The sequence below is a fragment of the Amblyomma mixtum genome, chromosome 2 (genome assembly GCF_055824585.1).
Source record: "Amblyomma mixtum isolate Tamu chromosome 2, ASM5582458v1, whole genome shotgun sequence".
NCBI classification, from domain to species: Eukaryota; Metazoa; Arthropoda; class Arachnida; order Ixodida; family Ixodidae; genus Amblyomma; species Amblyomma mixtum.
This window is the reverse complement of record NC_143013.1, coordinates 249,306,525-249,315,912: the sequence shown is the minus strand read 5'-3', so window position 1 is coordinate 249,315,912 and position 9,388 is coordinate 249,306,525. Positions and strand designations below refer to the sequence as shown.

Below are 9,388 nucleotides of genomic sequence, written 5' to 3'. Positions count from 1 at the left end.
GTCTCCAGTGAAGTTATTATAGCCCTTTGAAACTGTTCTTGTGACTCAGTACGGGTTTGTGCCGGAAGAGGCGCCACGTACTCCGACTCGACATTTGCCGAGGTGCAGTGTTGCATCGGTGCACCCAATTGAAGTCGGCGAGTTGGGCCGCGTAGTGTGCCGCCTGTTGGGTGATTTCCGCGATGCGAATTTTGAGTTTCCGATTGTGTTTATGACGACGCCAGCGGCGGACTAGGCTGTGTCGTGCCTCCCAGAGGTGGAGGAGGTGGCTATCCACCGCCGGGCTCGCCTCTGAGAGTTGAACATTTTGGTCGAATGATTTGTGTGATACTAGGTGTTGGGACCACATTGAGTATCCTTGATCCATTATCGATTGAGGATTAGTGTAGCTGCTCCTAAATTTGGTCCAGTCGGGTATCACGTATCGCGTGTAACGGAGTTACCTATGCGAGTGGGTTGCGCGGGATCCGTGTGAAGAGTGAGCCGTGTGGAAACAAGCTCCGCCAATTTGCGTCCACGTTTCTCTTCACGTGTGTACCCCTATAAGGGGCTATGAGCATTAACGTCCCCAACGATTGTGAGGGGATACCGATTCGCGACCTTCAAAGCCCGGCTGAAGATATCTGAGAATGTAACATTTGGTAGCTTTGGGGGACAGTAAATGTTGAGTATGTGCAATGGGGGCTCCTGTTTACGTACCGGAAGGATAGTCACCATTGCATAGGAGAAATTAGCGCTAAGATCCAGGTCAACCTGGGTGGCCGTGTAATATTTATGTACGCAGAGGCAACTCTGCGCATCCTGCTGGTACACCGTGTAATTGGCAAGGTGGCGCCATTTCCTGGATCCTGAAGGGCCACCACAGCAGGTAATTCTGGGAAAGTTGTAAGTAAAAGGCGTAGATCGGCTCGCTTTGTGCGTGCCTTGAATCCGCGGCAGTTGCACTGTACAGTTTGAATAGAGATCGAATTGCTTCGCGGAGGCTTCCTATTTCCAGGGGCGCCCGCTATGATCAAGGGTAGAGTTGTGAGTTTGGAGAGAGGAGGCTTGAGAGCCAGTGGCTCCAAAGAGAGGAGCGTTCTCTATACTAGGGATGGCACAGGGGACCTCTTCTTCTTCTCTGGCGATCCGACGCCTCGACCCTTTGAGCTGCCGGCCTGCGAAGGTTTTGAGCGGCCCAGCGCGCTTGAGAGCGCGGGTGAGTTGAGCGAACTGAGCGGTTATGAGATTTGGGATAGATGCCGCAAGGTGCCTAATTTTGTTGAGTGCCGCCGTAAGTGTGGGATTCATTTGCGTCTCCAATGCGGATATTATGTTGTTAACATGAGTTTCGAGCGCACTCACTCTCGTCTCGAGTGCCGAGAGGGCATGCGCAGCCTGTCCTGAAGGGGTTTCATCGCTTTCCATTCCTTCTGTTGCAGGTGGGGCAGAGGTGTGGTTGGGGGAATTTTGGCGTAGCAGGGGCGCCAGAAAAGTTAGGTGGGGCGGATGAGATTAAGAAGCTTGCGGAGATACGATGGCTGAAGACCGCAAAAGGCAGGGTTATTGGTGAGGCTTGGGAGAGGCCTTCGCCCTGCAATGGCCGTATTCAGGCTGATGATGATAATGATGATGATGATGATGCATCTAATATACAGGATTAGTAGCTCGACTTCAGGCACCTTGAAATTCCCGTGGTGCGCTCACAGTTGCAGTGCAAATGAGTTTTATCCTTGTATGGATGTTTGCCATCCTAGAGTATCCGTCCCGATGCCTCTGTACTCAAAAATTTCTGCCGCGGAGCGCGAGGGCACGAAGTCAAAGACCTGGTGGCCAAAGTACACCCTAGTGCTGTGCGTTATCAGTGCAGGTCAAATGTCAGGTGGTTGAAATTACTACGCGGCTCTCCACTACAACACCCCTCTTTCACTGCCCTCATTTCACTTCCCCCACAGTCTTATCCTACACGCCGTAGTTCATGTGCCTACCACTGATCTCCACTAGGTGGCTGGATGCCGCATTCCCGCTTTCCGAGACGAGCGCGAGTGAAGCCACCGGAAGTTGGACGGCTTGTCCCGGAAGTCGGGTGTCTGCTGGGTATTTCAATGCAAAAAGTCGCATCTTTCACCCTTTAGTTCTCAGTTTTTTGCGCTGTTCTCGTGTAATTTCTGCTGTTGTACGAAAGGAACAAGCAAGCTGAACGCGAGAAATGTGATCATTGTGTGCAGAACCCTGTAATTTCAGAGAAACAGAAGAAAACAGTAATGCATACCTCACCCTGCCGCGGCAAAGGAGTACGTGAATTAAACATTATGTTCTTGTCTGGTTCTTGTCTTCCCAGCGTGAAGGAGAAGTAGTGGAATGACGATGAGGCTAGGTCATCTTAAAACCGAATTTTCGTCCCGGAAAGAAAAGGCACAGCGCGAGAGCAACGACTGACAACAAAGACGAATGCTGCAGTGCGCGTGAGAAGCGCTGTTAGAAGTCAACTGCACCAAGCACCACGAATAAAAGCCCATTCAAGCTTAGCTTGCTTCAATACGAAACAGTACATGACACGCTCCGTTGAAAAAGCAGTACCATACCTTTTGAAGGCGCTAATGTGAACCAACCGAACACCGTCGACACCTCACAAGATAGTAGGTTAGCCCTAGCTCCGGTTCCGTCTAAACATAATTCGATAAAATGGTCGCTGCAAATTAAGCTGCCTGGTGAATATTTCCACCTATTCTTTCTTATATTTATCCCCCATTGATAGCATAACTTGGGCTAGAGCGTGGGAACAAGCATCACAGTAAAGAGCAGAGTTGACGAAGCTAGGCAAACGAGACGACACCGAGCCGAGTAGACGAGGCTCCATACTTGCTGCGTGTAGCGACGTCCTGTCGTCAGCTAGTGTCGTCCCATTGAGATTCAATGGACCCTTATTTTTGAAACGTCTTTCCCGAAGACTTCGCTGGTCTGCTCGCTCAGTTGACGGCGCAACAGGTAGGCATTGTCATCATGTAAAAATACGAGAACGACGAAAGGGCGAAGTGCTAAGTAGGAAAACAAAACTGGAACTGAAAAACCATGCTGAGGTCCGAATTCATGCACTTCCAAAGGCTGACTTCCGGAACAAGGCTACTTACTTCCGGTGGCTTCACTTTCGGGCGCCCGATTCGGCATCCAGTACCCCTAGTGGAGATCAGTGGTGCCTACTGAGAAGCGACAGTGCTACGTGCCGTTGTTTTCCTCACAACCAGTTTTATTTTCCTCTACAAGTGACTTAAGCCGTTCTGCGCCTCGTGCCAGTTTCATAATATTTCCTGCGTGCGATATTTCCAGGTACATCGGGCAGCTTCTATCGTTCAGGGACCAGAAGATTTTCGCCTACATCTGGTTTATGCACCTGACACACGACCACATAAACACATTGGGCTACATGGACCAACCGCTGGAGGCCATGTTGAAAAGCATGCACTCTTGCGGCGCCTTCAACGACACCGCGCTTCTACTGTTCGCCGACCACGGACTACGAATCGGCTCGAGCCGAAAGACTGAGGTGGGTCGCCAGGAAGACAACATGCCAGCTGCTTATTGGCACTGCCTCGCCACTTCCTGCGACAATATCCCGATGCTGCGGTCAACCTTGAGGTGAATCAGCGGCGCCTCGTAACAGCGTACGACTTGCACGCGACCCTTCTGGCTCTGGCCGAACTGCCACGCTTCAAGCCGGCGGTGACCGCTCGCGGCCTGAGCCTGTTCGGAAGGATTCCGCCCGAACGCACCTGCGCCGATGCCTACGTGCCTCACGAGTTTTGTTCGTGTGCAAACCACTACGTGGTGTCTAGGCAGCATCCCGCAGCTGCCCACCAGCTCTCCCTAGATGTGGTGGCCTACATTAACAAGATTGCGAATGCGAAGTTCCCCGGAAAATGCGACTGGTGGAACCTTATGCGTGTGGAAGACGCGGCTTTTTCTAAGCCACTTAACGACACTAGTGGTGATGGTGGACAGCTGCTCTTCCGGCGCACGCTAATGACCTCACCGGAGGCCGTCTTTGAGGTCAGTGGCTTCGCGAAACCAAGTCGAGCGGCCAACTCCTGGCGGAATGTGCGAGTCACGTCGATCGAAAGGTTGGACGCGTTCAAGAACCAGACAATGTGCCTGAGCCGTCACGATTACCAAAAACTTTGCAGGTGTAGCTCGGTAAGGTTTTGAGTCGCTTGAATTTTTTTAGATATGGACTGGGGAGAACTGGTATTTCTTACACCGGCCATATTTCTGATTTGTGACTTCATATCGTGTTTTCCAAGTCATATTCTCTTGTGTTATTTTCGCGATACTGTTTTTTGTTATTGTACTTCTGCGTACGCACACCGAAATCGAATAAAACAAAAATATGCACAATCTGAGACTCCAGTGACTATCTGCAGCGACAGCAAGTCGACTAGATAGGACGAGAACATTGAACTTTCGTGTGGATTTGACAGAAGACTTAAGTTCTGCTGAGTAAAGATGTCTTAATTTACTCAGATACTAGGTCGAGAAAAAGAGGTTATGTGCTTAATAGGATTAGCCGCGATCGAGAAAAAAATTGTATATAAAGCCAATTTTTCTCAGAGGAAGCGGCAGCTAGCCACAAAACTACTGTCAAAACCACTATGGTTGGCCAGCTCATCTTTCTTCTGAGAGACAGATTCATTCTCACATGCTTCGCTCAAGCGCTTCAATGCAGCTGAGGCGGCCATCAGGCTCCAGGAGAGCTGGTGCTCATTAGAAAACCGATATTACACCCGCTGGAACTGGGGATCAAAATTCACAGCTGTCGCATAGGCGGCAGATGCTCAAACCGCTACGCTGGCGCGGCTGCAGTTCAGAGCGATTGATGAAACGGAGAGTTTTGTTTCATAGATTTTCTAGAAGCGCGAAAATACTCTCTCTTCAGTTTGGACCTCTGGCTTCTGAGTAATACAGTTGGGTACTGTGATGCGCTTCCTCATAGTCCAAGGTTCGACGGAACATCGTCTGGTTAGGGTGAGGCATTATTTACAGAAGGAAATTGGGTCACTGACTAAGTGAAAAGTCAAGTGACCCAATTTCCATCTGTAAATAATGCGCTCCCTCTTCCGTGGACTTCAGCATCGGGACAGCCTGCCAAAGAGGAGCTTGTCCAGCGCTCCCGTCATAGACTGGCAAGCAAGCAATGCCAAGTAGGTGAGTAGAAATCTCCACATCACAACCGCTAAGAGCCGAGTTACATGGAAAGAGATGTTAACAGCCTCATTCACTGGGGCCAGGAGAGCAGACTCAGTATGATGCAAAATTTCACTCAGTGAGGTTTCAAAAACAACATGACATCAAAACTGAGCCGATACAAGGATGTGGCGTTCTTGTGTTCGCTTGATTATTCCTAAGCAATGCTGCAGAACACTGGGTTCGCTATTGCTAGGTATGCCAAAGCATACGAGTCTATTTCTGTTCTAATAACTAACAGCAACCAGACGTCAAAGTGTCCTCCTCTCCAAAGGCAGGTTTATATAGCGTCAAACAGAGCTCTGTGACCAAGGTGGACCTGCATATGCAAATGGCGAGAGCCCTCGCTAAAAACAGATGCATGAAGCCACAATGTGAGAGGCCAATATTTTGAATTTTTATTTATTTAAGCATACTGTAAGCCTAATTAGGCTCTTACTGGAGTAGGCAAAATAACAGGACAATTACACAAAATAACACCTTTTCCAGTATAACATACACAAGATACAAAACATCCGCACTGCAGTAGGATAGACCATAGCAAATAGTCTGATAACAAATATACAGTGCGTTAAGAGACTCTCAAAGGACATGCGCATTGCCATACACGTTCATTTCGATGCAACTAAAATACGGGAAAGAAGAACGACAAAACAACGAAGAGATACATTCAGGTCAGCATGATAGTCAAAAGGCCAAGTACAAAAAAAATATTATTAAACTGAACACTCGCGGTGAATAACTCCAGACATCATAGAAGTTATTTTTTTATTGTGAATTCTCTTTTTCAAACAATGACTCTACGTTTTCCGAAAATATATCAAGAGATATCGGTGATCTTTCCGCAGGTGTGTGGGCTTCTGCCTCCGTTACAGGTTTGAATCATTTTTTGCGTGCGTCGATCATCCTCAACGATGGCGTAGCCTTCTGGTAGGCTTCAGTCATGTCTCGTGTCGTCCAGTTGGAATGCGAGTTGGAGTACGGGTCCTCCTGAGGCGTCCCTTGCGTTAGGCCCCCCTCCGGTGTGTCGGTGGTATAAATTCCGGGCGTGGCGTCCTGGGTTTCATGTCGGGAAGTTCGTGGACTCCCTCCGTTCTCGTGGACAGCGAGCACGACCCGCTGTGGGGACAAATGAGTCCTCGTAAAGGTCCTTTGGGTGTTCACGAAAGCCTGAGGTAGGAATTTAGGGCGCTATGAAGGGTAATTGGGAAAATAAAGCCGGTAGTTCACTGCACCCATGTGAAGCGCGTCCGCTCCGCTCAGCTCCTGAGGCTTGGTCCACGTTCATGAGGGGTTTTATTTAGTACCTATTGTCTGAGACAATGAACACTTACAGATGTAAGTGTTGCACTGCCCACTGCGGTGGCGCAGTGTTTAGGTCGCTCGGCTACTTATTCGGTGTACCCGGGTAAGAACTCGGCCGCGTTTCGTTGCAGGCGGAAAGCAAAAGGCACCCTTGTGCCGTGCAATGTCAGTGCACATTAAAGATCTCTAGTTGGTCCAAATTATTCCTGAGCCCTCCACTGAGGCATAGGTGTTTCTCTTTCTGCTTTCACTGCCACCAACCTCCATTCCCTATCGGTGCGGTTCAGGTGTCCATCAAGAAGTTAGTCTGTACTGTTACTGCACCATTCCCTTTCCTCAAAAATCAGCACTACAACGTTGTTAAGTTGTTTGTTTCATATATTTGGGGTAAATGACTCAAATAAAGGGAAGGTATTCTCAATCGGTATCTAAAGGACAATGCGCAACTAATTTTATTTTGCTTTTTCTCCTTTTGACATGATTCCTTCGATATTTTAAAATGCCGATCACCGTGTGGTATTCGTCTACTGCCGCTGAATAATTTAGAAAAGAACTTGTTCTCCCATGCTGTTTCAGTTTCATCAGCCGATGATGATGATGATGATAACAACTTTATTTTCCGCCAGATAAGGCAGCCCCCTACTCCCCGTCCCCGGCACGCAGGCCTCTGTGACGGGGTCCAGGATCTCCGCGATTAGAAGCAGGCGAAGAGGTCTTGATTCCTCGCGGCTTCTTCCGCCAGGCGGATGGCTTGTTGCTGTGAAGCAGGGGCCTCACTCCGCAGCAGGGCTTCCCAGGATTCTCTACAATTTATGTTTTCGTTAGCCCCTGGGGAGCTAGCACATTCCCAGATTATGTGGTCTAGGGTAACTCTCGCCCCATAGTGCTTGTACTTATCGTTTTCTTTATCTCTATGAACATGATATGCCCAGACCGGGTTTACGAAGTTCCCAGCTTGGAGGCGTCGCCATGCGATTGCCTCCCTATTGTTTAGACTTTTATCCGGTGGTGCCACCAGTCTCCTTTGTAACCTATAGTTTTCAACAATCTCCGTATAATTTTGCAGACGCTCGTCCATGTTCCGGCAGTCGGGCGGCTCCACAGCTACCCGGAAGTAGAGAGCTCGGGCTAACTCATGGGCCGCGTCGTTGCCAGGAATGGACGCTTGTGCGGGAGTCCAAATTAGGCTAACTTTTCTGTTTAGCCGTCTACTGGCCAGAATCCTTGCCGTTTCCGGCGAGATCCTACCCTTTCCAAAATTATAGATGGCCGTTTTGCTATCGCTAATTATAAAATTGGCTTCCGTTCCAACGCAAGCGAGCGCTATCGCAACTTCTTCAGCTGTTTCCACGTTGTGGCTTCTAACGGTGGCTGCCGATACGGGGTCACCGCGGCCGTCGACCACTGAGGCGATCGCCGCACCCGACTTGCCACTTTCTGCGTCTACGTACGCAACGGACTTCCTGTCCATCGGATCGAAGCGTCAGATAAGTGCTTCTGCTCTCTTCTCCCTCCTTTCAGTATTGGATATGGGATGCATGTTACGAGGGAGTGGGGGAATGATTACAATTTCTCGGCAGTCCTGCGGAATGCTCGATTTGACTCGTAGTCCCCTATCTGTTTGCAGGCCTACCACTTCAAGGATGGCTCTGCCTGTGGTTGTTCGGATTAATCTTTCGAGGTGTGAAATTCTGACAGCCTCCGCTATTTCGTCCCAGGTATTGTGCACTCCAATGGAGAGCAGCTTCTCTGTGGAGGTGCTAATCGGTAAGCCCAGGGCCCTCTTTATGCACCGTCGAATGAGCGAGTCTGCCAGGCGTCCAGATCCTTCATCAGCCGAACGATGGCAGTACGTGTAATTGAAGTTTAGGTCACATGAAGCGCGGAAAAACTGCGATACAAACGCTGATACGTTGTTCTGACTCACTACTGCGCATAAACCAGCCTGCTTCAAAGGCTAGAATTACAACAAACGACGCATTAGCAGTTATATTGCTGCTTTTTTCGTGCCTCACGTAACCAAAATCCAACAACAGGTTACAGCCATTGTTCTGTTGATGAAACTTAATAGCTTTAAGAAGAAATTCAAATATAAATTATTTATTAGCTGCAAGCGAATACCACGAGGTCCTCCATGTATACCAATGTCAAAAGCATCGTTTGAAAGAAGACAACACGCCAGCAAAAATTTGGTGTTTATAGTCCTTTATCGTGTCAGAGCAGTGCTAACAATTTGGTTCAAACCATACGCAAACATGTAAGAGGGGAGGAGTAATAACTCAAGACGTCATATAAACCTATCGTACAATGCTTTAGAATTGGCGCTAGTACACTACAGAAATGTCAATTAGGTTTCTTCTCAGACACCAGACATCATTCAATTGTGTTGTCGCACATAATGGGTGCCATTTTCGCCCTGTCCAGCGCAGACAGGTTCCGATGAGTAAACCTAGGTGCTAGACCATCTCACTTTGTCAAGAAAAAAAAAGTATGCGGGATTGCAAAAAAAGTGGCGCTGAACCGTGTCCCGAACCGGTTCAGAACGGTTCCTTTGAATCGTTTCGGTTCGGGTTCAGTTCCAAGATGGCGAAAAAAACATGGGTTCGGTTAGGCTCCCGTTCCGGGTAAAAATTCGGGTTCGGTTCGGGCTTCGGGTTCAGGTTCGGTTCCGGTTCGACAGCCAGGGCCAAAGGCGTCTTTTGTGTACGTCCAGTGCCGGCACCCTAGCCACCATCACTGAGCTCCTAGATCACAGCGCCCCCAGCTGCTGCCACGTCCGCGAACGCACCGAATACCCCGCCAGCCCTTTCAAACGCTCACGTGCGCTGCTCGTACACGATTACGTGCTCCGATTCACGCGAACGCG

The 9,388-nt window shown here is 49.2% G+C and overlaps 1 pseudogene; it reads left to right on the top strand.

Annotated features, from left to right (window-relative positions):
• The first annotated feature begins 1,516 nt into the window (after positions 1-1,516).
• LOC149363438 (uncharacterized) lies at positions 1,517-4,191 on the top strand (annotated as a pseudogene).
• Positions 4,192-9,388: the final 5,197 nt, after the last annotated feature.